Source organism: Phalangium opilio, unplaced genomic scaffold (genome assembly GCF_054372755.1).
Source record: "Phalangium opilio isolate 3A_F unplaced genomic scaffold, DU_Popi_V2 ptg000046l_1, whole genome shotgun sequence".
NCBI classification, from domain to species: Eukaryota; Metazoa; Arthropoda; class Arachnida; order Opiliones; family Phalangiidae; genus Phalangium; species Phalangium opilio.
In genome coordinates, this window is record NW_028324169.1 from 3,018,326 (window position 1) to 3,040,796 (window position 22,471).

A 22,471-nucleotide genomic window follows, 5' to 3' on the forward strand; every position below is an offset into this window, starting at 1 on the left:
ATTTAACTCATTTGAGTTTTACCCTATTGTTTGCATATATGCAAATCTCAAGCAACCATTATTTCAAGTTTTTCTAAATTTAATAGCTACGAAAGCTAGTTCAAGTATCATAACAACGAGGCTCCGACGAGAATCGAACTCATGATTTCCTGTTTACTAGACAGGCGCTTTAACCACTAAGCCACGGAGCCCATGTTGTGAAGCGAGATTAATGCTGAATATTTCAGTAATTCAACTCATTTGAGTTAACCCTATTGTTTGCATATATGCATATCTCAAGCAACCATTATTTCAAGTTTTTCTAAATTTAATAGCTACGAAAACTAGTTCAAGTATCATATCAACGAGGCTCCGACGAGAATCGAACTCATGATCTCCTGTTTACAAGACAGGCGCTTTAACCACTAAGCCACGGAGCCCTTGTTGTGAAGCGAGATTAATGCTGAATATTTCAGTAATTTAACTCATTTGAGTTTTACCCTATTGTTTGCATATATGCATATCTCAAGCAACCATTATTTCAAGTTTTTCTATATTTAATAGCTACGAAAACTAGTTCAAGTATCATATCAACGAGGCTCCGAAGAGAATCGAACTCATGATCTCCTGTTTACAAGACAGGCGCTTTAACCACTAAGCCACGAAGCCCTTGTTGTGAAGCGAGATTAATGCTGAATATTTTAGTAATTTAACTCATTTGAGTTTACCCTATTGTTTTCTTATATGCATATCTCAAGCAACCATTATTTCAAGTTTTTCAAAATTTAATAGCTACGAAAGCTAGTTCAAGTATCATAACAACGAGGCTCCGACGAGAATCGAACTCATGATCTCCTGTTTACTAGACAGGCGCTTTAACCACTACGCCACGGAGCCCTTGTTGTGAAGCGAGATTAATGCTGATTATTTCAGTAATTTAACTCATTTGAGTTTTACCCTATTGTTTGCATATATGCATATCTAAAGCAACCATTATTTCAAGTTTTTCAAAATTTAATAGCTACGAAAACTAGTTCAAGTATCATATCAACGAGGCTCCGACGAGAATCGAACTCATGATCTCCTGTTTACAAGACAGGCGCTTTAACCACTAAGCCACGAAGCCCTTGTTGTGAAGCGATATTAATGCTGAATATTTCAGTAATTTAACTCATTTGAGTTTACCCTATTGTTTGCATATACGCATTTCTCAAGCAAGCATTATTTCAAGTTTTTCAAAATTTAATAGCTACGAAAAATAGTTCAAGTATCATAACATCGAGGCTCCGACGAGAATCGAACTCATGATCTCCTGTTTACTAGACAGGCGCTTTAACCACTACGCCACGGAGCCCTTGTTGTAAAGCGAGATTAATGCTGAATATTTCAGCAATTTAACTCATTTGAGTTTACCCTATTGTTTGCATATATGCATATCTCAAGCAACCATTATTTCAAGTTTTTCTAAATTTAATAGCTACGAAAACTAGTTCAAGTATCATATCAACGAGGCTCCGACGAGAATCGAACTCATGATCTCCTGTTTACAAGACAGGCGCTTTAACCACTAAGCCACGGAGCCCTTGTTGTGAAGCGAGATTAATGCTGAATATTTCAGTAATTTAACTCATTTGAGTTTTACCCTATTGTTTGCATATATGCATATCTCAAGCAACCATTATTTCAAGTTTTTCTAATTTTAATAGCTACGAAAACTAGTTCAAGTATCATATCAACGAGGCTCCGACGAGAATCGAACTCATGATCTCCTGTTTACAAGACAGGCGCTTTAACCACTAAGCCACGAAGCCCTTGGTGTGAAGCGAGATTAATGCTGAATATTTTAGTAATTTAACTCATTTGAGTTTACCCTATTGTTTGCATATATGCATATCTCAAGCAAGCATTATTTCAAGTTTTTCAAAATTTAATAGCTACGAAAGCTAGTTCAAGTAACATAACAACGAGGCTCCGACGAGAATCGAACTCATGATCTCCTGTTTACTAGACAGGCGCTTTAACCACTACGCCACGGAGCCCTTGTTGTGAAGCGAGATTAATGCTGATTATTTCAGCAATTTAACTCATTTGCAGTTTTCCCTATTGTTTTCTTATATGCATATCTCAAGCAACCATTATTTCAAGTTTTTCAAAATTTAATAGCTACGAAAAATAGTTCAAGTATCATAACATCGAGGCTCCGACGAGAATCGAACTCATGATCTCCTGTTTACTAGACAGGCGCTTTAACCACTACGCCACGGAGCCCTTGTTGTAAAGCGAGACTAATGCTGAATATTTCAGCAATTTAACTCATTTGCAGTTTTACCCTATTGTTTGCATATATGCATATCTCAAGCAACCATTATTTCAAGTTTTTCAAAATTTAATAGCTACGAAAACTAGTTCAAGTATCATAACAACGAGGCTGCAACGAGAATCGAACTCATGATCTCCTGTTTACAAGACAGGCGCTTTAACCACTAAGCCACGGAGCCCTTGTTGTGAAGCGAGATTAATGCTGAATATTTCTGTAATTTAACTCATTTGAGTTTACCCTATTGTTTGCATATATGAATATCTCAAGCAAGCATTATTTCAAGTTTTTCAAAATTTAATAGCTACGAAAGCTAGTTCAAGTATCATAACAACGAGGCTCCGACGAGAATCGAACTCATGATCTCCTGTTTACTAGACAGGCGCTTTAACCACTACGCCACGGAGCCCTTGTTGTAAAGCGAGATTAATGCTGAATATTTCAGCAATTAAACTCATTTGCAGTTTTACCCTATTGTTTGCATATATGCATATCTCAAGCAACCATTATTTCAAGTTTTTCAAAATTTAATTGCTACGAAAACTCTATCAAGTATCATAACAACGAGGCTCCGACGAGAATCGAACTCATGATCTCCTGTTTACAAGACAGGCGCTTTTACCACTACGCCACGGAGCCCTTGTTGTGAAGCGAGATTAATGCTGAATATTTCAGTAATTTAACTCATTTGAGTTTACCCTATTGTTTTCTTATATGCATATCTCAAGCAACCATTATTTCAAGTTTTTCAAAATTTAACAGCTACGAAAGCTAGTTCAAGTATCATAACAACGAGGCTCCGACGAGAATCGAACTCATGATCTCCTGTTTACTAGACAGGCGCTTTAACCACTACGCCACGGAGCCCTTGTTGTAAAGCGAGATTAATGCTGAATATTTCAGCAATTTAACTCATTTGCAGTTTTACCCTATTGTTTGCATATATGCATATCTCAAGCAACCATTATTTCAAGTTTTTCAAAATTTAATTGCTACGAAAACTCTATCAAGTATCATAGCAACGAGGCTCCGACGAGAATCGAACTCATGATCTCCTGTTTACAAGACAGGCGCTTTAACCACTACGCCACGGAGCCCTTGTTGTGAAGCGAGATTAATGCTGAATATTTCAGTAATTTAACTCATTTGAGTTTTACCCTATTGTCTGCATATATGCATATCTCAAGCAACCATTATTTCAAGTTTTTCAAAATTTAATAGCTACGAAAACTAGTTCAAGTATCATAACAAAGAGGCTCCGACGAGAATCGAACACATGATCTCCTGTTTACTAGACAGGCGCTTTTACCACTACGCCACGGAGCCCTTGTTGTAAAGCGAGATTAATGCTGAATATTTCAGCAATTTAACTCATTTGCAGTTTTACTCTATTGTTTGCAAATATGCATATCTCAAGCAACCATTATTTCAAGTTTTTCAAAATTTAATTGCTACGAAAACTCTATCAAGTATCATAACAACGAGGCTCCGACGAGAATCGAACTCATGATCTCCTGTTTACTAGACAGGCGCTTTAACCACTACGCTACGGAGCCCTTGTTGTAAAGCGAGATTAATGCTGAATATTTCAGCAATTTAACTCATTTGCAGTTTTACCCTATTGTTTGCATATATGCATATCTCAAGCAACTATTATTTCTAGTTTTCCAAAATTTAATAGCAACGAAAACTAGTTCAAGTATCATAACAACGAGGTTCCGACGAGAATCGAACTCATGATCTCCTGTTTACAAGACAGGCGCTTTAACCACTAAGCCACGGAGCCCTTGTTGTAAAGCGAGATTAATGCTGAATATTTCAGTAATTTAACTCATTTGAGTTTTACTCTATTGTCTGCATATATGCATATCTCAAGCAACCATTATATCAAGTTTTTCAAAATTTAATAGCTACGAAAACTAGTTCAAGTATCATAACAAAGAGGGTCCGACGAGAATCGAACTCATGATCTCCTGTTTACAAGACAGGCGCTTTAACCACTAAGCCACGGAGCCCTTGTTGTGAAGCGAGATTAATGCTGAATATTTCAGTAATTTAACTCATTTGAGTTTTACCCTATTGTTTGCATATATGCATATCTCAAGCAACCATTATTTCAAGTTTTTCTATATTTAATAGCTACGAAAACTAGTTCAAGTATCATATCAACGAGGCTCCGAAGAGAATCGAACTCATGATCTCCTGTTTACAAGACAGGCGCTTTAACCACTAAGCCACGAAGCCCTTGTTGTGAAGCGAGATTAATGCTGAATATTTTAGTAATTTAACTCATTTGAGTTTACCCTATTGTTTTCTTATATGCATATCTCAAGCAACCATTATTTCAAGTTTTTCAAAATTTAATAGCTACGAAAGCTAGTTCAAGTATCATAACAACGAGGCTCCGACGAGAATCGAACTCATGATCTCCTGTTTACTAGACAGGCGCTTTAACCACTACGCCACGGAGCCCTTGTTGTGAAGCGAGATTAATGCTGATTATTTCAGTAATTTAACTCATTTGAGTTTTACCCTATTGTTTGCATATATGCATATCTAAAGCAACCATTATTTCAAGTTTTTCAAAATTTAATAGCTACGAAAACTAGTTCAAGTATCATATCAACGAGGCTCCGACGAGAATCGAACTCATGATCTCCTGTTTACAAGACAGGCGCTTTAACCACTAAGCCACGAAGCCCTTGTTGTGAAGCGATATTAATGCTGAATATTTCAGTAATTTAACTCATTTGAGTTTACCCTATTGTTTGCATATACGCATTTCTCAAGCAAGCATTATTTCAAGTTTTTCAAAATTTAATAGCTACGAAAAATAGTTCAAGTATCATAACATCGAGGCTCCGACGAGAATCGAACTCATGATCTCCTGTTTACTAGACAGGCGCTTTAACCACTACGCCACGGAGCCCTTGTTGTAAAGCGAGATTAATGCTGAATATTTCAGCAATTTAACTCATTTGAGTTTACCCTATTGTTTGCATATATGCATATCTCAAGCAACCATTATTTCAAGTTTTTCTAAATTTAATAGCTACGAAAACTAGTTCAAGTATCATATCAACGAGGCTCCGACGAGAATCGAACTCATGATCTCCTGTTTACAAGACAGGCGCTTTAACCACTAAGCCACGGAGCCCTTGTTGTGAAGCGAGATTAATGCTGAATATTTCAGTAATTTAACTCATTTGAGTTTTACCCTATTGTTTGCATATATGCATATCTCAAGCAACCATTATTTCAAGTTTTTCTAATTTTAATAGCTACGAAAACTAGTTCAAGTATCATATCAACGAGGCTCCGACGAGAATCGAACTCATGATCTCCTGTTTACAAGACAGGCGCTTTAACCACTAAGCCACGAAGCCCTTGGTGTGAAGCGAGATTAATGCTGAATATTTTAGTAATTTAACTCATTTGAGTTTACCCTATTGTTTGCATATATGCATATCTCAAGCAAGCATTATTTCAAGTTTTTCAAAATTTAATAGCTACGAAAGCTAGTTCAAGTAACATAACAACGAGGCTCCGACGAGAATCGAACTCATGATCTCCTGTTTACTAGACAGGCGCTTTAACCACTACGCCACGGAGCCCTTGTTGTGAAGCGAGATTAATGCTGATTATTTCAGCAATTTAACTCATTTGCAGTTTTCCCTATTGTTTTCTTATATGCATATCTCAAGCAACCATTATTTCAAGTTTTTCAAAATTTAATAGCTACGAAAAATAGTTCAAGTATCATAACATCGAGGCTCCGACGAGAATCGAACTCATGATCTCCTGTTTACTAGACAGGCGCTTTAACCACTACGCCACGGAGCCCTTGTTGTAAAGCGAGATTAATGCTGAATATTTCAGCAATTTAACTCATTTGCAGTTTTACCCTATTGTTTGCATATATGCATATCTCAAGCAACCATTATTTCAAGTTTTTCAAAATTTAATAGCTACGAAAACTAGTTCAAGTATCATAACAACGAGGCTGCAACGAGAATCGAACTCATGATCTCCTGTTTACAAGACAGGCGCTTTAACCACTAAGCCACGGAGCCCTTGTTGTGAAGCGAGATTAATGCTGAATATTTCTGTAATTTAACTCATTTGAGTTTACCCTATTGTTTGCATATATGAATATCTCAAGCAAGCATTATTTCAAGTTTTTCAAAATTTAATAGCTACGAAAGCTAGTTCAAGTATCATAACAACGAGGCTCCGACGAGAATCGAACTCATGATCTCCTGTTTACTAGACAGGCGCTTTAACCACTACGCCACGGAGCCCTTGTTGTAAAGCGAGATTAATGCTGAATATTTCAGCAATTAAACTCATTTGCAGTTTTACCCTATTGTTTGCATATATGCATATCTCAAGCAACCATTATTTCAAGTTTTTCAAAATTTAATTGCTACGAAAACTCTATCAAGTATCATAACAACGAGGCTCCGACGAGAATCGAACTCATGATCTCCTGTTTACAAGACAGGCGCTTTTACCACTACGCCACGGAGCCCTTGTTGTGAAGCGAGATTAATGCTGAATATTTCAGTAATTTAACTCATTTGAGTTTACCCTATTGTTTTCTTATATGCATATCTCAAGCAACCATTATTTCAAGTTTTTCAAAATTTAACAGCTACGAAAGCTAGTTCAAGTATCATAACAACGAGGCTCCGACGAGAATCGAACTCATGATCTCCTGTTTACTAGACAGGCGCTTTAACCACTACGCCACGGAGCCCTTGTTGTAAAGCGAGATTAATGCTGAATATTTCAGCAATTTAACTCATTTGCAGTTTTACCCTATTGTTTGCATATATGCATATCTCAAGCAACCATTATTTCAAGTTTTTCAAAATTTAATTGCTACGAAAACTCTATCAAGTATCATAGCAACGAGGCTCCGACGAGAATCGAACTCATGATCTCCTGTTTACAAGACAGGCGCTTTAACCACTAAGCCACGGAGCCCTTGTTGTAAAGCGAGATTAATGCTGAATATTTCAGTAATTTAACTCATTTGAGTTTTACTCTATTGTCTGCATATATGCATATCTCAAGCAACCATTATATCAAGTTTTTCAAAATTTAATAGCTACGAAAACTAGTTCAAGTATCATAACAAAGAGGGTCCGACGAGAATCGAACACATGATCTCCTGTTTACTAGACAGGCGCTTTAACCACTACGCCACGGAGCCCTTGTTGTAAAGCGAGATTAATGCTGAATATTTCAGCAATTAAACTCATTTGCAGTTTTACCCTATTGTTTGCATATATGCATATCTCAAGCAACCATTATTTCAAGTTTTTCAAAATTTAATTGCTACGAAAACTAGTTCAAGTATCATAACAAAGAGGCTCCGACGAGAATCGAACACATGATCTCCTGTTTACTAGACAGGCGCTTTTACCACTACGCCACGGAGCCCTTGTTGTAAAGCGAGATTAATGCTGAATATTTCAGCAATTTAACTCATTTGCAGTTTTACTCTATTGTTTGCATATATGCATATCTCAAGCAACCATTATTTCAAGTTTTTCAAAATTTAATTGCTACGAAAACTCTATCAAGTATCATAACAAAGAGGCTCCGACGAGAATCGAACTCATGATCTCCTGTTTACTAGACAGGCGCTTTAACCACTACGCCACGGAGCCCTTGTTGTAAAGCGAGATTAATGCTGAATATTTCAGCAATTTAACTCATTTGCAGTTTTACCCTATTGTTTGCATATATGCATATCTCAAGCAACCATTATTTCAAGTTTTTCAAAATTTAATTGCTACGAAAACTCTATCAAGTATCATAACAACGAGGCTCCGACGAGAATCGAACTCATGATCTCCTGTTTACAAGACAGGCGCTTTAACCACTAAGCCACGAAGCCCTTGTTGTGAAGCGATATTAATGCTGAATATTTCAGTAATTTAACTCATTTGAGTTTACCCTATTGTTTGCATATACGCATTTCTCAAGCAAGCATTATTTCAAGTTTTTCAAAATTTAATAGCTACGAAAAATAGTTCAAGTATCATAACATCGAGGCTCCGACGAGAATCGAACTCATGATCTCCTGTTTACTAGACAGGCGCTTTAACCACTACGCCACGGAGCCCTTGTTGTAAAGCGAGATTAATGCTGAATATTTCAGCAATTTAACTCATTTGAGTTTACCCTATTGTTTGCATATATGCATATCTCAAGCAACCATTATTTCAAGTTTTTCTAAATTTAATAGCTACGAAAACTAGTTCAAGTATCATATCAACGAGGCTCCGACGAGAATCGAACTCATGATCTCCTGTTTACAAGACAGGCGCTTTAACCACTAAGCCACGGAGCCCTTGTTGTGAAGCGAGATTAATGCTGAATATTTCAGTAATTTAACTCATTTGAGTTTTACCCTATTGTTTGCATATATGCATATCTCAAGCAACCATTATTTCAAGTTTTTCTAATTTTAATAGCTACGAAAACTAGTTCAAGTATCATATCAACGAGGCTCCGACGAGAATCGAACTCATGATCTCCTGTTTACAAGACAGGCGCTTTAACCACTAAGCCACGAAGCCCTTGGTGTGAAGCGAGATTAATGCTGAATATTTTAGTAATTTAACTCATTTGAGTTTACCCTATTGTTTGCATATATGCATATCTCAAGCAAGCATTATTTCAAGTTTTTCAAAATTTAATAGCTACGAAAGCTAGTTCAAGTAACATAACAACGAGGCTCCGACGAGAATCGAACTCATGATCTCCTGTTTACTAGACAGGCGCTTTAACCACTACGCCACGGAGCCCTTGTTGTGAAGCGAGATTAATGCTGATTATTTCAGCAATTTAACTCATTTGCAGTTTTCCCTATTGTTTTCTTATATGCATATCTCAAGCAACCATTATTTCAAGTTTTTCAAAATTTAATAGCTACGAAAAATAGTTCAAGTATCATAACATCGAGGCTCCGACGAGAATCGAACTCATGATCTCCTGTTTACTAGACAGGCGCTTTAACCACTACGCCACGGAGCCCTTGTTGTAAAGCGAGATTAATGCTGAATATTTCAGCAATTTAACTCATTTGCAGTTTTACCCTATTGTTTGCATATATGCATATCTCAAGCAACTATTATTTCTAGTTTTCCAAAATTTAATAGCAACGAAAACTAGTTCAAGTATCATAACAACGAGGTTCCGACGAGAATCGAACTCATGATCTCCTGTTTACAAGACAGGCGCTTTAACCACTAAGCCACGGAGCCCTTGTTGTAAAGCGAGATTAATGCTGAATATTTCAGTAATTTAACTCATTTGAGTTTTACTCTATTGTCTGCATATATGCATATCTCAAGCAACCATTATATCAAGTTTTTCAAAATTTAATAGCTACGAAAACTAGTTCAAGTATCATAACAAAGAGGGTCCGACGAGAATCGAACACATGATCTCCTGTTTACTAGACAGGCGCTTTAACCACTACGCCACGGAGCCCTTGTTGTAAAGCGAGATTAATGCTGAATATTTCAGCAATTAAACTCATTTGCAGTTTTACCCTATTGTTTGCATATATGCATATCTCAAGCAACCATTATTTCAAGTTTTTCAAAATTTAATTGCTACGAAAACTAGTTCAAGTATCATAACAAAGAGGCTCCGACGAGAATCGAACACATGATCTCCTGTTTACTAGACAGGCGCTTTTACCACTACGCCACGGAGCCCTTGTTGTAAAGCGAGATTAATGCTGAATATTTCAGCAATTTAACTCATTTGCAGTTTTACTCTATTGTTTGCATATATGCATATCTCAAGCAACCATTATTTCAAGTTTTTCAAAATTTAATTGCTACGAAAACTCTATCAAGTATCATAACAAAGAGGCTCCGACGAGAATCGAACTCATGATCTCCTGTTTACTAGACAGGCGCTTTAACCACTACGCCACGGAGCCCTTGTTGTAAAGCGAGATTAATGCTGAATATTTCAGCAATTTAACTCATTTGCAGTTTTACCCTATTGTTTGCATATATGCATATCTCAAGCAACCATTATTTCAAGTTTTTCAAAATTTAATTGCTACGAAAACTCTATCAAGTATCATAACAACGAGGCTCCGACGAGAATCGAACTCATGATCTCCTGTTTACAAGACAGGCGCTTTAACCACTAAGCCACGAAGCCCTTGTTGTGAAGCGATATTAATGCTGAATATTTCAGTAATTTAACTCATTTGAGTTTACCCTATTGTTTGCATATACGCATTTCTCAAGCAAGCATTATTTCAAGTTTTTCAAAATTTAATAGCTACGAAAAATAGTTCAAGTATCATAACATCGAGGCTCCGACGAGAATCGAACTCATGATCTCCTGTTTACTAGACAGGCGCTTTAACCACTACGCCACGGAGCCCTTGTTGTAAAGCGAGATTAATGCTGAATATTTCAGCAATTTAACTCATTTGAGTTTACCCTATTGTTTGCATATATGCATATCTCAAGCAACCATTATTTCAAGTTTTTCTAAATTTAATAGCTACGAAAACTAGTTCAAGTATCATATCAACGAGGCTCCGACGAGAATCGAACTCATGATCTCCTGTTTACAAGACAGGCGCTTTAACCACTAAGCCACGGAGCCCTTGTTGTGAAGCGAGATTAATGCTGAATATTTCAGTAATTTAACTCATTTGAGTTTTACCCTATTGTTTGCATATATGCATATCTCAAGCAACCATTATTTCAAGTTTTTCTAATTTTAATAGCTACGAAAACTAGTTCAAGTATCATATCAACGAGGCTCCGACGAGAATCGAACTCATGATCTCCTGTTTACAAGACAGGCGCTTTAACCACTAAGCCACGAAGCCCTTGGTGTGAAGCGAGATTAATGCTGAATATTTTAGTAATTTAACTCATTTGAGTTTACCCTATTGTTTGCATATATGCATATCTCAAGCAAGCATTATTTCAAGTTTTTCAAAATTTAATAGCTACGAAAGCTAGTTCAAGTAACATAACAACGAGGCTCCGACGAGAATCGAACTCATGATCTCCTGTTTACTAGACAGGCGCTTTAACCACTACGCCACGGAGCCCTTGTTGTGAAGCGAGATTAATGCTGATTATTTCAGCAATTTAACTCATTTGCAGTTTTCCCTATTGTTTTCTTATATGCATATCTCAAGCAACCATTATTTCAAGTTTTTCAAAATTTAATAGCTACGAAAAATAGTTCAAGTATCATAACATCGAGGCTCCGACGAGAATCGAACTCATGATCTCCTGTTTACTAGACAGGCGCTTTAACCACTACGCCACGGAGCCCTTGTTGTAAAGCGAGATTAATGCTGAATATTTCAGCAATTTAACTCATTTGCAGTTTTACCCTATTGTTTGCATATATGCATATCTCAAGCAACCATTATTTCAAGTTTTTCAAAATTTAATAGCTACGAAAACTAGTTCAAGTATCATAACAACGAGGCTGCAACGAGAATCGAACTCATGATCTCCTGTTTACAAGACAGGCGCTTTAACCACTAAGCCACGGAGCCCTTGTTGTGAAGCGAGATTAATGCTGAATATTTCTGTAATTTAACTCATTTGAGTTTACCCTATTGTTTGCATATATGAATATCTCAAGCAAGCATTATTTCAAGTTTTTCAAAATTTAATAGCTACGAAAGCTAGTTCAAGTATCATAACAACGAGGCTCCGACGAGAATCGAACTCATGATCTCCTGTTTACTAGACAGGCGCTTTAACCACTACGCCACGGAGCCCTTGTTGTAAAGCGAGATTAATGCTGAATATTTCAGCAATTAAACTCATTTGCAGTTTTACCCTATTGTTTGCATATATGCATATCTCAAGCAACCATTATTTCAAGTTTTTCAAAATTTAATTGCTACGAAAACTCTATCAAGTATCATAACAACGAGGCTCCGACGAGAATCGAACTCATGATCTCCTGTTTACAAGACAGGCGCTTTTACCACTACGCCACGGAGCCCTTGTTGTGAAGCGAGATTAATGCTGAATATTTCAGTAATTTAACTCATTTGAGTTTACCCTATTGTTTTCTTATATGCATATCTCAAGCAACCATTATTTCAAGTTTTTCAAAATTTAACAGCTACGAAAGCTAGTTCAAGTATCATAACAACGAGGCTCCGACGAGAATCGAACTCATGATCTCCTGTTTACTAGACAGGCGCTTTAACCACTACGCCACGGAGCCCTTGTTGTAAAGCGAGATTAATGCTGAATATTTCAGCAATTTAACTCATTTGCAGTTTTACCCTATTGTTTGCATATATGCATATCTCAAGCAACCATTATTTCAAGTTTTTCAAAATTTAATTGCTACGAAAACTCTATCAAGTATCATAGCAACGAGGCTCCGACGAGAATCGAACTCATGATCTCCTGTTTACAAGACAGGCGCTTTAACCACTACGCCACGGAGCCCTTGTTGTGAAGCGAGATTAATGCTGAATATTTCAGTAATTTAACTCATTTGAGTTTTACCCTATTGTCTGCATATATGCATATCTCAAGCAACCATTATTTCAAGTTTTTCAAAATTTAATAGCTACGAAAACTAGTTCAAGTATCATAACAAAGAGGCTCCGACGAGAATCGAACACATGATCTCCTGTTTACTAGACAGGCGCTTTTACCACTACGCCACGGAGCCCTTGTTGTAAAGCGAGATTAATGCTGAATATTTCAGCAATTTAACTCATTTGCAGTTTTACTCTATTGTTTGCATATATGCATATCTCAAGCAACCATTATTTCAAGTTTTTCAAAATTTAATTGCTACGAAAACTCTATCAAGTATCATAACAACGAGGCTCCGACGAGAATCGAACTCATGATCTCCTGTTTACAAGACAGGCGCTTTTACCACTACGCCACGGAGCCCTTGTTGTAAAGCGAGATTAATGCTGAATATTTCAGCAATTTAACTCATTTGCAGTTTTACCCTATTGTTTGCATATATGCATATCTCAAGCAACCATTATTTCAAGTTTTTCAAAATTTAATTGCTACGAAAACTCTATCAAGTATCATAACAACGAGGTTCCGACGAGAATCGAACTCATGATCTCCTGTTTACAAGACAGGCGCTTTAACCACTAAGCCACGGAGCCCTTGTTGTGAAGCGAGATTAATGCTGAATATATCAGTAATTTAACTCATTTGAGTTTACCCTATTGTTTGCATATATGCATATCTCAAGCAACCATTATTTCAAGTTTTTCAAAATTTAATTGCTACGAAAACTAGTTCAAGTATCATAACAAAGAGGCTCCGACGAGAATCGAACACATGATCTCCTGTTTACTAGACAGGCGCTTTTACCACTACGCCACGGAGCCCTTGTTGTAAAGCGAGATTAATGCTGAATATTTCAGTAATTTAACTCATTTGAGTTTACCCTATTGTTTTCTTATATGCATATCTCAAGCAACCATTATTTCAAGTTTTTCAAAATTTAACAGCTACGAAAGCTAGTTCAAGTATCATAACAACGAGGCTCCGACGAGAATCGAACTCATGATCTCCTGTTTACTAGACAGGCGCTTTAACCACTACGCCACGGAGCCCTTGTTGTAAAGCGAGATTAATGCTGAATATTTCAGCAATTTAACTCATTTGCAGTTTTACCCTATTGTTTGCATATATGCATATCTCAAGCAACCATTATTTCAAGTTTTTCAAAATTTAATTGCTACGAAAACTCTATCAAGTATCATAACAACGAGGCTCCGACGAGAATCGAACTCATGATCTCCTGTTTACAAGACAGGCGCTTTAACCACTAAGCCACGGAGCCCTTGTTGTGAAGCGAGATTAATGCTGAATATATCAGTAATTTAACTCATTTGAGTTTACCCTATTGTTTGCATATATGCATATCTCAAGCAACCATTATTTCAAGTTTTTCAAAATTTAATTGCTACGAAAACTCTATCAAGTATCATAACAACGAGGCTCCGACGAGAATCGAACTCATGATCTCCTGTTTACAAGACAGGCGCTTTAACCACTAAGCCACGGAGCCCTTGTTGTGAAGCGAGATTAATGCTGAATATTTCAGTAATTTAACTCATTTGAGTTTACCCTATTGTTTTCTTATATGCATATCTCAAGCAACCATTATTTCAAGTTTTTCAAAATTTAAAAGCTACGAAAACTAGTTCAAGTACCATAACAAAGAGGCTCCGACGAGAATCGAACTCATGATCTCCTGTTTACTAGACAGGCGCTTTAACCACTAAGCCACGGAGCCCTTGTTGTGAAGCGAGATTAATGCTGAATATATCAGTAATTTAACTCATTTGAGTTTACCCTATTGTTTTCTTATATGCATATCTCAAGCAACCATTATTTCAAGTTTTTCAAAATTTAACAGCTACGAAAGCTAGTTCAAGTATCATAACAACGAGGCTCCGACGAGAATCGAACTCATGATCTCCTGTTTACAAGACAGGCGCTTTAACCACTACGCCACGGAGCCCTTGTTGTGAAGCGAGATTAATGCTGAATATTTCAGTAATTTAACTCATTTGAGTTTTACCCTATTGTCTGCATATATGCATATCTCAAGCAACCATTATTTCAAGTTTTTCAAAATTTAATTGCTACGAAAACTCTATCAAGTATCATAACAACGAGGCTCCGACGAGAATCGAACTCATGATCTCCTGTTTACAAGACAGGCGCTTTAACCACTAAGCCACGGAGCCCTTGTTGTGAAGCGAGATTAATGCTGAATATATCAGTAATTTAACTCATTTGAGTTTACCCTATTGTTTGCATATATGCATATCTCAAGCAACCATTATTTCAAGTTTTTCAAAATTTAATTGCTACGAAAACTAGTTCAAGTATCATAACAAAGAGGCTCCGACGAGAATCGAACACATGATCTCCTGTTTACTAGACAGGCGCTTTTACCACTACGCCACGGAGCCCTTGTTGTAAAGCGAGATTAATGCTGAATATTTCAGTAATTTAACTCATTTGAGTTTACCCTATTGTTTTCTTATATGCATATCTCAAGCAACCATTATTTCAAGTTTTTCAAAATTTAACAGCTACGAAAGCTAGTTCAAGTATCATAACAACGAGGCTCCGACGAGAATCGAACTCATGATCTCCTGTTTACTAGACAGGCGCTTTAACCACTACGCCACGGAGCCCTTGTTGTAAAGCGAGATTAATGCTGAATATTTCAGCAATTTAACTCATTTGCAGTTTTACCCTATTGTTTGCATATATGCATATCTCAAGCAACCATTATTTCAAGTTTTTCAAAATTTAATTGCTACGAAAACTCTATCAAGTATCATAACAACGAGGCTCCGACGAGAATCGAACTCATGATCTCCTGTTTACAAGACAGGCGCTTTAACCACTAAGCCACGGAGCCCTTGTTGTGAAGCGAGATTAATGCTGAATATTTCAGTAATTTAACTCATTTGAGTTTACCCTATTGTTTTCTTATATGCATATCTCAAGCAACCATTATTTCAAGTTTTTCAAAATTTAAAAGCTACGAAAACTAGTTCAAGTACCATAACAAAGAGGCTCCGACGAGAATCGAACTCATGATCTCCTGTTTACTAGACAGGCGCTTTAACCACTAAGCCACGGAGCCCTTGTTGTGAAGCGAGATTAATGCTGAATATATCAGTAATTTAACTCATTTGAGTTTACCCTATTGTTTTCTTATATGCATATCTCAAGCAACCATTATTTCAAGTTTTTCAAAATTTAACAGCTACGAAAGCTAGTTCAAGTATCATAACAACGAGGCTCCGACGAGAATCGAACTCATGATCTCCTGTTTACAAGACAGGCGCTTTAACCACTACGCCACGGAGCCCTTGTTGTGAAGCGAGATTAATGCTGAATATTTCAGTAATTTAACTCATTTGAGTTTTACCCTATTGTCTGCATATATGCATATCTCAAGCAACCATTATTTCAAGTTTTTCAAAATTTAATAGCTACGAAAACTAGTTCAAGTATCATAACAAAGAGGGTCCGACGAGAATCGAACACATGATCTCCTGTTTACTAGACAGGCGCTTTAACCACTACGCCACGGAGCCCTTGTTGTAAAGCGAGATTAATGCTGAATATTTCAGCAATTAAACTCATTTGCAGTTTTACCCTATTGTTTGCATATATGCATATCTCAAGCAACCATTATTTCAAGTTTTTCAAAATTTAATTGCTACGAAAACTAGTTCAAGTATCATAACAACGAGGCTCCGACGAGAATCGAACTCATGATCTCCTGTTTACTAGACAGGCGCTTTAACCACTACGCCACGGAGCCCTTGTTGTAAAGCGAGATTAATGCTGAATATTTCAGCAATTTAACTCATTTGCAGTTTTACCCTATTGTTTGCATATATGCATATCTCAAGCAACCATTATTTCAAGTTTTTCAAAATTTAATTGCTACGAAAACTCTATCAAGTATCATAACAACGAGGCTCCGACGAGAATCGAACTCATGATCTCCTGTTTACAAGACAGGCGCTTTAACCACTACGCCACGGAGCCCTTGTTGTGAAGCGAGATTAATGCTGAATATTTCAGTAATTTAACTCATTTGAGTTTTACCCTATTGTCTGCATATATGCATATCTCAAGCAACCATTATTTCAAGTTTTTCAAAATTTAATAGCAACGAAAACTAGTTCAAGTATCATAACAACGAGGTTCCGACGAGAATCGAACTCATGATCTCCTGTTTACAAGACAGGCGCTTTAACCACTAAGCCACGGAGCCCTTGTTGTAAAGCGAGATTAATGCTGAATATTTCAGTAATTTAACTCATTTGAGTTTTACCCTATTGTCTGCATATATGCATATCTCAAGCAACCATTATATCAAGTTTTTCAAAATTTAATAGCTACGAAAACTAGTTCAAGTATCATAACAAAGAGGGTCCGACGAGAATCGAACACATGATCTCCTGTTTACTAGACAGGCGCTTTTACCACTACGCCACGGAGCCCTTGTTGTAAAGCGAGATTAATGCTGAATATTTCAGCAATTTAACTCATTTGCAGTTTTACTCTATTGTTTGCATATATGCATATCTCAAGCAACCATTATTTCAAGTTTTTCAAAATTTAATTGCTACGAAAACTCTATCAAGTATCATAACAAAGAGGCTCCGACGAGAATCGAACTCATGATCTCCTGTTTACTAGACAGGCGCTTTAACCACTACGCCACGGAGCCCTTGTTGTAAAGCGAGATTAATGCTGAATATTTCAGCAATTTAACTCATTTGCAGTTTTACCCTATTGTTTGCATATATGCATATCTCAAGCAACCATTATTTCAAGTTTTTCAAAATTTAATTGCTACGAAAACTCTATCAAGTATCATAACAACGAGGCTCCGACGAGAATCGAACTCATGATCTCCTGTTTACAAGACAGGCGCTTTAACCACTAAGCCACGGAGCCCTTGTTGTGAAGCGAGATTAATGCTGAATGTTTCAGTAATTTAACTCATTTGAGTTTACCCTATTGTTTGCATATATGCATATCTCAAGCAACCATTATTTCAAGTTTTTCAAAATTTAAAAGCTACGAAAACTAGTTCAAGTACCATAACAAAGAGGCTCCGACGAGAATCGAACTCATGATCTCCTGTTTACTAGACAGGCGCTTTAACCACTAAGCCACGGAGCCCTTGTTGTGAAGCGAGATTAATGCTGAATATATCAGTAATTTAACTCATTTGAGTTTACCCTATTGTTTTCTTATATGCATATCTCAAGCAACCATTATTTCAAGTTTTTCAAAATTTAACAGCTACGAAAGCTAGTTCAAGTATCATAACAACGAGGCTCCGACGAGAATCGAACTCATGATCTCCTGTTTACAAGACAGGCGCTTTAACCACTACGCCACGGAGCCCTTGTTGTGAAGCGAGATTAATGCTGAATATTTCAGTAATTTAACTCATTTGAGTTTTACCCTATTGTCTGCATATATGCATATCTCAAGCAACCATTATTTCAAGTTTTTCAAAATTTAATAGCTACGAAAACTAGTTCAAGTATCATAACAAAGAGGCTCCGACGAGAATCGAACACATGATCTCCTGTTTACTAGACAGGCGCTTTTACCACTACGCCACGGAGCCCTTGTTGTAAAGCGAGATTAATGCTGAATATTTCAGCAATTTAACTCATTTGCAGTTTTACTCTATTGTTTGCATATATGCATATCTCAAGCAACCATTATTTCAAGTTTTTCAAAATTTAATTGCTACGAAAACTCTATCAAGTATCATAACAACGAGGCTCCGACGAGAATCGAACTCATGATCTCCTGTTTACAAGACAGGCGCTTTAACCACTAAGCCACGGAGCCCTTGTTGTGAAGCGAGATTAATGCTGAATATATCAGTAATTTAACTCATTTGAGTTTACCCTATTGTTTGCATATATGCATATCTCAAGCAACCATTATTTCAAGTTTTTCAAAATTTAATTGCTACGAAAACTCTATCAAGTATCATAACAACGAGGCTCCGACGAGAATCGAACTCATGATCTCCTGTTTACAAGACAGGCGCTTTAACCACTAGGCCACGGAGCCCTTGTTGTGAAGCGAGATTAATGCTGAATGTTTCAGTAATTTAACTCATTTGAGTTTACCCTATCGTTTGCATATATGCATATCTCAAGCAACCATTATTTCAAGTTTTTCAAAATTTAAAAGCTACGAAAACTAGTTCAAGTACCATAACAAAGAGGCTCCGACGAGAATCGAACTCATGATCTCCTGTTTACTAGACAGGCGCTTTAACCACTAAGCCACGGAGCCCTTGTTGTGAAGCGAGATTAATGCTGAATATATCAGTAATTTAACTCATTTGAGTTTACCCTATTGTTTTCTTATATGCATATCTCAAGCAACCATTATTTCAAGTTTTTCAAAATTTAACAGCTACGAAAGCTAGTTCAAGTATCATAACAACGAGGCTCCGACGAGCATCGAACTCATGATCTCCTGTTTACTAGACAGGCGCTTTAACCACTACGCCACGGAGCCCTTGTTGTAAAGCGAGATTAATGCTGAATATTTCAGCAATTTAACTCATTTGCAGTTTTACCCTATTGTTTGCATATATGCATATCTCAAGCAACCATTATTTCAAGTTTTTCAAAATTTAATTGCTACGAAAACTCTATCAAGTATCATAACAACGAGGCTCCGACGAGAATCGAACTCATGATCTCCTGTTTACAAGACAGGCGCTTTAACCACTAAGCCACGGAGCCCTTGTTGTGAAGCGAGATTAATGCTGAATATTTCAGTAATTTAACTCATTTGAGTTTACCCTATTGTTTTCTTATATGCATATCTCAAGCAACCATTATTTCAAGTTTTTCAAAATTTAAAAGCTACGAAAACTAGTTCAAGTACCATAACAAAGAGGCTCCGACGAGAATCGAACTCATGATCTCCTGTTTACTAGACAGGCGCTTTAACCACTAAGCCACGGAGCCCTTGTTGTGAAGCGAGATTAATGCTGAATATATCAGTAATTTAACTCATTTGAGTTTACCCTATTGTTTTCTTATATGCATATCTCAAGCAACCATTATTTCAAGTTTTTCAAAATTTAACAGCTACGAAAGCTAGTTCAAGTATCATAACAACGAGGCTCCGACGAGAATCGAACTCATGATCTCCTGTTTACAAGACAGGCGCTTTAACCACTACGCCACGGAGCCCTTGTTGTGAAGCGAGATTAATGCTGAATATTTCAGTAATTTAACTCATTTGAGTTTTACCCTATTGTCTGCATATATGCATATCTCAAGCAACCATTATTTCAAGTTTTTCAAAATTTAATAGCTACGAAAACTAGTTCAAGTATCATAACAAAGAGGGTCCGACGAGAATCGAACACATGATCTCCTGTTTACTAGACAGGCGCTTTAACCACTACGCCACGGAGCCCTTGTTGTAAAGCGAGATTAATGCTGAATATTTCAGCAATTAAACTCATTTGCAGTTTTACCCTATTGTTTGCATATATGCATATCTCAAGCAACCATTATTTCAAGTTTTTCAAAATTTAATTGCTACGAAAACTAGTTCAAGTATCATAACAACGAGGCTCCGACGAGAATCGAACTCATGATCTCCTGTTTACTAGACAGGCGCTTTAACCACTACGCCACGGAGCCCTTGTTGTAAAGCGAGATTAATGCTGAATATTTCAGCAATTTAACTCATTTGCAGTTTTACCCTATTGTTTGCATATATGCATATCTCAAGCAACCATTATTTCAAGTTTTTCAAAATTTAATTGCTACGAAAACTCTATCAAGTATCATAACAACGAGGCTCCGACGAGAATCGAACTCATGATCTCCTGTTTACAAGACAGGCGCTTTAACCACTACGCCACGGAGCCCTTGTTGTGAAGCGAGATTAATGCTGAATATTTCAGTAATTTAACTCATTTGAGTTTTACCCTATTGTCTGCATATATGCATATCTCAAGCAACCATTATTTCAAGTTTTTCAAAATTTAATAGCAACGAAAACTAGTTCAAGTATCATAACAACGAGGTTCCGACGAGAATCGAACTCATGATCTCCTGTTTACAAGACAGGCGCTTTAACCACTAAGCCACGGAGCCCTTGTTGTAAAGCGAGATTAATGCTGAATATTTCAGTAATTTAACTCATTTGAGTTTTACCCTATTGTCTGCATATATGCATATCTCAAGCAACCATTATATCAAGTTTTTCAAAATTTAATAGCTACGAAAACTAGTTCAAGTATCATAACAAAGAGGGTCCGACGAGAATCGAACACATGATCTCCTGTTTACTAGACAGGCGCTTTTACCACTACGCCACGGAGCCCTTGTTGTAAAGCGAGATTAATGCTGAATATTTCAGCAATTTAACTCATTTGCAGTTTTACTCTATTGTTTGCATATATGCATATCTCAAGCAACCATTATTTCAAGTTTTTCAAAATTTAATTGCTACGAAAACTCTATCAAGTATCATAACAAAGAGGCTCCGACGAGAATCGAACTCATGATCTCCTGTTTACTAGACAGGCGCTTTAACCACTACGCCACGGAGCCCTTGTTGTAAAGCGAGATTAATGCTGAATATTTCAGCAATTTAACTCATTTGCAGTTTTACCCTATTGTTTGCATATATGCATATCTCAAGCAACCATTATTTCAAGTTTTTCAAAATTTAATTGCTACGAAAACTCTATCAAGTATCATAACAACGAGGCTCCGACGAGAATCGAACTCATGATCTCCTGTTTACAAGACAGGCGCTTTAACCACTAAGCCACGGAGCCCTTGTTGTGAAGCGAGATTAATGCTGAATGTTTCAGTAATTTAACTCATTTGAGTTTACCCTATTGTTTGCATATATGCATATCTCAAGCAACCATTATTTCAAGTTTTTCAAAATTTAAAAGCTACGAAAACTAGTTCAAGTACCATAACAAAGAGGCTCCGACGAGAATCGAACTCATGATCTCCTGTTTACTAGACAGGCGCTTTAACCACTAAGCCACGGAGCCCTTGTTGTGAAGCGAGATTAATGCTGAATATATCAGTAATTTAACTCATTTGAGTTTACCCTATTGTTTTCTTATATGCATATCTCAAGCAACCATTATTTCAAGTTTTTCAAAATTTAACAGCTACGAAAGCTAGTTCAAGTATCATAACAACGAGGCTCCGACGAGAATCGAACTCATGATCTCCTGTTTACAAGACAGGCGCTTTAACCACTACGCCACGGAGCCCTTGTTGTAAAGCGAGATTAATGCTGAATATTTCAGCAATTTAACTCATTTGCAGTTTTACTCTATTGTTTGCATATATGCATATCTCAAGCAACCATTATTTCAAGTTTTTCAAAATTTAATTGCTACGAAAACTCTATCAAGTATCATAACAACGAGGCTCCGACGAGAATCGAACTCATGATCTCCTGTTTACAAGACAGGCGCTTTAACCACTAAGCCACGGAGCCCTTGTTGTGAAGCGAGATTAATGCTGAATATATCAGTAATTTAACTCATTTGAGTTTACCCTATTGTTTGCAT

At 36.9% G+C, this 22,471-nt stretch overlaps 55 non-coding genes across 55 annotated transcripts; all 55 read right to left on the reverse strand.

Annotated features, from left to right (window-relative positions):
- Positions 1–118: 118 nt before the first annotated feature.
- On the reverse strand, positions 119–191 carry TRNAT-AGU (transfer RNA threonine (anticodon AGU)). The gene has a single exon. It is a non-coding gene; the product is annotated as a tRNA-Thr (tRNA).
- A 155-nt stretch (positions 192–346) lies between these two features.
- TRNAT-UGU (transfer RNA threonine (anticodon UGU)) lies at positions 347–419 on the reverse strand. Its single transcript has one exon. It is a non-coding gene; the product is annotated as a tRNA-Thr (tRNA).
- A 156-nt stretch (positions 420–575) lies between these two features.
- TRNAT-UGU (transfer RNA threonine (anticodon UGU)) lies at positions 576–648 on the reverse strand. The gene has a single exon. It is a non-coding gene; the product is annotated as a tRNA-Thr (tRNA).
- Positions 649–1,032: 384 nt separating this feature from the next.
- Positions 1,033–1,105, reverse strand: TRNAT-UGU (transfer RNA threonine (anticodon UGU)). Its single transcript has one exon. It is a non-coding gene; the product is annotated as a tRNA-Thr (tRNA).
- A 383-nt stretch (positions 1,106–1,488) lies between these two features.
- On the reverse strand, positions 1,489–1,561 carry TRNAT-UGU (transfer RNA threonine (anticodon UGU)). Its single transcript has one exon. It is a non-coding gene; the product is annotated as a tRNA-Thr (tRNA).
- A 156-nt stretch (positions 1,562–1,717) lies between these two features.
- Positions 1,718–1,790, reverse strand: TRNAT-UGU (transfer RNA threonine (anticodon UGU)). The gene has a single exon. It is a non-coding gene; the product is annotated as a tRNA-Thr (tRNA).
- A 614-nt stretch (positions 1,791–2,404) lies between these two features.
- On the reverse strand, positions 2,405–2,477 carry TRNAT-UGU (transfer RNA threonine (anticodon UGU)). Its single transcript has one exon. It is a non-coding gene; the product is annotated as a tRNA-Thr (tRNA).
- Positions 2,478–2,862: 385 nt separating this feature from the next.
- Positions 2,863–2,935, reverse strand: TRNAT-UGU (transfer RNA threonine (anticodon UGU)). Its single transcript has one exon. It is a non-coding gene; the product is annotated as a tRNA-Thr (tRNA).
- Positions 2,936–3,320: 385 nt separating this feature from the next.
- TRNAT-UGU (transfer RNA threonine (anticodon UGU)) lies at positions 3,321–3,393 on the reverse strand. Its single transcript has one exon. It is a non-coding gene; the product is annotated as a tRNA-Thr (tRNA).
- Positions 3,394–4,009: 616 nt separating this feature from the next.
- TRNAT-UGU (transfer RNA threonine (anticodon UGU)) lies at positions 4,010–4,082 on the reverse strand. Its single transcript has one exon. It is a non-coding gene; the product is annotated as a tRNA-Thr (tRNA).
- A 156-nt stretch (positions 4,083–4,238) lies between these two features.
- TRNAT-UGU (transfer RNA threonine (anticodon UGU)) lies at positions 4,239–4,311 on the reverse strand. Its single transcript has one exon. It is a non-coding gene; the product is annotated as a tRNA-Thr (tRNA).
- A 156-nt stretch (positions 4,312–4,467) lies between these two features.
- On the reverse strand, positions 4,468–4,540 carry TRNAT-UGU (transfer RNA threonine (anticodon UGU)). Its single transcript has one exon. It is a non-coding gene; the product is annotated as a tRNA-Thr (tRNA).
- Positions 4,541–4,924: 384 nt separating this feature from the next.
- Positions 4,925–4,997, reverse strand: TRNAT-UGU (transfer RNA threonine (anticodon UGU)). Its single transcript has one exon. It is a non-coding gene; the product is annotated as a tRNA-Thr (tRNA).
- A 383-nt stretch (positions 4,998–5,380) lies between these two features.
- On the reverse strand, positions 5,381–5,453 carry TRNAT-UGU (transfer RNA threonine (anticodon UGU)). The gene has a single exon. It is a non-coding gene; the product is annotated as a tRNA-Thr (tRNA).
- A 156-nt stretch (positions 5,454–5,609) lies between these two features.
- On the reverse strand, positions 5,610–5,682 carry TRNAT-UGU (transfer RNA threonine (anticodon UGU)). Its single transcript has one exon. It is a non-coding gene; the product is annotated as a tRNA-Thr (tRNA).
- A 614-nt stretch (positions 5,683–6,296) lies between these two features.
- TRNAT-UGU (transfer RNA threonine (anticodon UGU)) lies at positions 6,297–6,369 on the reverse strand. The gene has a single exon. It is a non-coding gene; the product is annotated as a tRNA-Thr (tRNA).
- A 385-nt stretch (positions 6,370–6,754) lies between these two features.
- On the reverse strand, positions 6,755–6,827 carry TRNAT-UGU (transfer RNA threonine (anticodon UGU)). Its single transcript has one exon. It is a non-coding gene; the product is annotated as a tRNA-Thr (tRNA).
- Positions 6,828–7,212: 385 nt separating this feature from the next.
- TRNAT-UGU (transfer RNA threonine (anticodon UGU)) lies at positions 7,213–7,285 on the reverse strand. The gene has a single exon. It is a non-coding gene; the product is annotated as a tRNA-Thr (tRNA).
- Positions 7,286–8,131: 846 nt separating this feature from the next.
- TRNAT-UGU (transfer RNA threonine (anticodon UGU)) lies at positions 8,132–8,204 on the reverse strand. Its single transcript has one exon. It is a non-coding gene; the product is annotated as a tRNA-Thr (tRNA).
- A 383-nt stretch (positions 8,205–8,587) lies between these two features.
- Positions 8,588–8,660, reverse strand: TRNAT-UGU (transfer RNA threonine (anticodon UGU)). The gene has a single exon. It is a non-coding gene; the product is annotated as a tRNA-Thr (tRNA).
- A 156-nt stretch (positions 8,661–8,816) lies between these two features.
- Positions 8,817–8,889, reverse strand: TRNAT-UGU (transfer RNA threonine (anticodon UGU)). The gene has a single exon. It is a non-coding gene; the product is annotated as a tRNA-Thr (tRNA).
- Positions 8,890–9,503: 614 nt separating this feature from the next.
- TRNAT-UGU (transfer RNA threonine (anticodon UGU)) lies at positions 9,504–9,576 on the reverse strand. The gene has a single exon. It is a non-coding gene; the product is annotated as a tRNA-Thr (tRNA).
- An 846-nt stretch (positions 9,577–10,422) lies between these two features.
- On the reverse strand, positions 10,423–10,495 carry TRNAT-UGU (transfer RNA threonine (anticodon UGU)). The gene has a single exon. It is a non-coding gene; the product is annotated as a tRNA-Thr (tRNA).
- Positions 10,496–10,878: 383 nt separating this feature from the next.
- Positions 10,879–10,951, reverse strand: TRNAT-UGU (transfer RNA threonine (anticodon UGU)). Its single transcript has one exon. It is a non-coding gene; the product is annotated as a tRNA-Thr (tRNA).
- Positions 10,952–11,107: 156 nt separating this feature from the next.
- Positions 11,108–11,180, reverse strand: TRNAT-UGU (transfer RNA threonine (anticodon UGU)). Its single transcript has one exon. It is a non-coding gene; the product is annotated as a tRNA-Thr (tRNA).
- Positions 11,181–11,794: 614 nt separating this feature from the next.
- Positions 11,795–11,867, reverse strand: TRNAT-UGU (transfer RNA threonine (anticodon UGU)). The gene has a single exon. It is a non-coding gene; the product is annotated as a tRNA-Thr (tRNA).
- A 385-nt stretch (positions 11,868–12,252) lies between these two features.
- Positions 12,253–12,325, reverse strand: TRNAT-UGU (transfer RNA threonine (anticodon UGU)). Its single transcript has one exon. It is a non-coding gene; the product is annotated as a tRNA-Thr (tRNA).
- Positions 12,326–12,710: 385 nt separating this feature from the next.
- On the reverse strand, positions 12,711–12,783 carry TRNAT-UGU (transfer RNA threonine (anticodon UGU)). The gene has a single exon. It is a non-coding gene; the product is annotated as a tRNA-Thr (tRNA).
- A 386-nt stretch (positions 12,784–13,169) lies between these two features.
- Positions 13,170–13,242, reverse strand: TRNAT-UGU (transfer RNA threonine (anticodon UGU)). Its single transcript has one exon. It is a non-coding gene; the product is annotated as a tRNA-Thr (tRNA).
- Positions 13,243–13,399: 157 nt separating this feature from the next.
- Positions 13,400–13,472, reverse strand: TRNAT-UGU (transfer RNA threonine (anticodon UGU)). Its single transcript has one exon. It is a non-coding gene; the product is annotated as a tRNA-Thr (tRNA).
- A 613-nt stretch (positions 13,473–14,085) lies between these two features.
- On the reverse strand, positions 14,086–14,158 carry TRNAT-UGU (transfer RNA threonine (anticodon UGU)). The gene has a single exon. It is a non-coding gene; the product is annotated as a tRNA-Thr (tRNA).
- A 155-nt stretch (positions 14,159–14,313) lies between these two features.
- Positions 14,314–14,386, reverse strand: TRNAT-UGU (transfer RNA threonine (anticodon UGU)). The gene has a single exon. It is a non-coding gene; the product is annotated as a tRNA-Thr (tRNA).
- Positions 14,387–14,541: 155 nt separating this feature from the next.
- Positions 14,542–14,614, reverse strand: TRNAT-AGU (transfer RNA threonine (anticodon AGU)). The gene has a single exon. It is a non-coding gene; the product is annotated as a tRNA-Thr (tRNA).
- A 155-nt stretch (positions 14,615–14,769) lies between these two features.
- Positions 14,770–14,842, reverse strand: TRNAT-UGU (transfer RNA threonine (anticodon UGU)). Its single transcript has one exon. It is a non-coding gene; the product is annotated as a tRNA-Thr (tRNA).
- Positions 14,843–14,998: 156 nt separating this feature from the next.
- Positions 14,999–15,071, reverse strand: TRNAT-UGU (transfer RNA threonine (anticodon UGU)). The gene has a single exon. It is a non-coding gene; the product is annotated as a tRNA-Thr (tRNA).
- Positions 15,072–15,684: 613 nt separating this feature from the next.
- On the reverse strand, positions 15,685–15,757 carry TRNAT-UGU (transfer RNA threonine (anticodon UGU)). Its single transcript has one exon. It is a non-coding gene; the product is annotated as a tRNA-Thr (tRNA).
- A 155-nt stretch (positions 15,758–15,912) lies between these two features.
- On the reverse strand, positions 15,913–15,985 carry TRNAT-AGU (transfer RNA threonine (anticodon AGU)). Its single transcript has one exon. It is a non-coding gene; the product is annotated as a tRNA-Thr (tRNA).
- Positions 15,986–16,140: 155 nt separating this feature from the next.
- On the reverse strand, positions 16,141–16,213 carry TRNAT-UGU (transfer RNA threonine (anticodon UGU)). The gene has a single exon. It is a non-coding gene; the product is annotated as a tRNA-Thr (tRNA).
- A 616-nt stretch (positions 16,214–16,829) lies between these two features.
- Positions 16,830–16,902, reverse strand: TRNAT-UGU (transfer RNA threonine (anticodon UGU)). The gene has a single exon. It is a non-coding gene; the product is annotated as a tRNA-Thr (tRNA).
- Positions 16,903–17,058: 156 nt separating this feature from the next.
- Positions 17,059–17,131, reverse strand: TRNAT-UGU (transfer RNA threonine (anticodon UGU)). The gene has a single exon. It is a non-coding gene; the product is annotated as a tRNA-Thr (tRNA).
- Positions 17,132–17,747: 616 nt separating this feature from the next.
- On the reverse strand, positions 17,748–17,820 carry TRNAT-UGU (transfer RNA threonine (anticodon UGU)). Its single transcript has one exon. It is a non-coding gene; the product is annotated as a tRNA-Thr (tRNA).
- Positions 17,821–17,975: 155 nt separating this feature from the next.
- Positions 17,976–18,048, reverse strand: TRNAT-AGU (transfer RNA threonine (anticodon AGU)). The gene has a single exon. It is a non-coding gene; the product is annotated as a tRNA-Thr (tRNA).
- Positions 18,049–18,203: 155 nt separating this feature from the next.
- TRNAT-UGU (transfer RNA threonine (anticodon UGU)) lies at positions 18,204–18,276 on the reverse strand. The gene has a single exon. It is a non-coding gene; the product is annotated as a tRNA-Thr (tRNA).
- A 386-nt stretch (positions 18,277–18,662) lies between these two features.
- Positions 18,663–18,735, reverse strand: TRNAT-UGU (transfer RNA threonine (anticodon UGU)). Its single transcript has one exon. It is a non-coding gene; the product is annotated as a tRNA-Thr (tRNA).
- A 155-nt stretch (positions 18,736–18,890) lies between these two features.
- TRNAT-UGU (transfer RNA threonine (anticodon UGU)) lies at positions 18,891–18,963 on the reverse strand. Its single transcript has one exon. It is a non-coding gene; the product is annotated as a tRNA-Thr (tRNA).
- A 155-nt stretch (positions 18,964–19,118) lies between these two features.
- On the reverse strand, positions 19,119–19,191 carry TRNAT-AGU (transfer RNA threonine (anticodon AGU)). Its single transcript has one exon. It is a non-coding gene; the product is annotated as a tRNA-Thr (tRNA).
- Positions 19,192–19,576: 385 nt separating this feature from the next.
- TRNAT-UGU (transfer RNA threonine (anticodon UGU)) lies at positions 19,577–19,649 on the reverse strand. The gene has a single exon. It is a non-coding gene; the product is annotated as a tRNA-Thr (tRNA).
- A 155-nt stretch (positions 19,650–19,804) lies between these two features.
- TRNAT-AGU (transfer RNA threonine (anticodon AGU)) lies at positions 19,805–19,877 on the reverse strand. Its single transcript has one exon. It is a non-coding gene; the product is annotated as a tRNA-Thr (tRNA).
- Positions 19,878–20,032: 155 nt separating this feature from the next.
- On the reverse strand, positions 20,033–20,105 carry TRNAT-UGU (transfer RNA threonine (anticodon UGU)). Its single transcript has one exon. It is a non-coding gene; the product is annotated as a tRNA-Thr (tRNA).
- A 616-nt stretch (positions 20,106–20,721) lies between these two features.
- Positions 20,722–20,794, reverse strand: TRNAT-UGU (transfer RNA threonine (anticodon UGU)). Its single transcript has one exon. It is a non-coding gene; the product is annotated as a tRNA-Thr (tRNA).
- Positions 20,795–20,950: 156 nt separating this feature from the next.
- Positions 20,951–21,023, reverse strand: TRNAT-UGU (transfer RNA threonine (anticodon UGU)). Its single transcript has one exon. It is a non-coding gene; the product is annotated as a tRNA-Thr (tRNA).
- Positions 21,024–21,639: 616 nt separating this feature from the next.
- TRNAT-UGU (transfer RNA threonine (anticodon UGU)) lies at positions 21,640–21,712 on the reverse strand. The gene has a single exon. It is a non-coding gene; the product is annotated as a tRNA-Thr (tRNA).
- A 155-nt stretch (positions 21,713–21,867) lies between these two features.
- TRNAT-AGU (transfer RNA threonine (anticodon AGU)) lies at positions 21,868–21,940 on the reverse strand. Its single transcript has one exon. It is a non-coding gene; the product is annotated as a tRNA-Thr (tRNA).
- A 155-nt stretch (positions 21,941–22,095) lies between these two features.
- On the reverse strand, positions 22,096–22,168 carry TRNAT-UGU (transfer RNA threonine (anticodon UGU)). The gene has a single exon. It is a non-coding gene; the product is annotated as a tRNA-Thr (tRNA).
- A 157-nt stretch (positions 22,169–22,325) lies between these two features.
- TRNAT-UGU (transfer RNA threonine (anticodon UGU)) lies at positions 22,326–22,398 on the reverse strand. Its single transcript has one exon. It is a non-coding gene; the product is annotated as a tRNA-Thr (tRNA).
- Between the last annotated feature and the right edge of the window lie 73 nt (positions 22,399–22,471).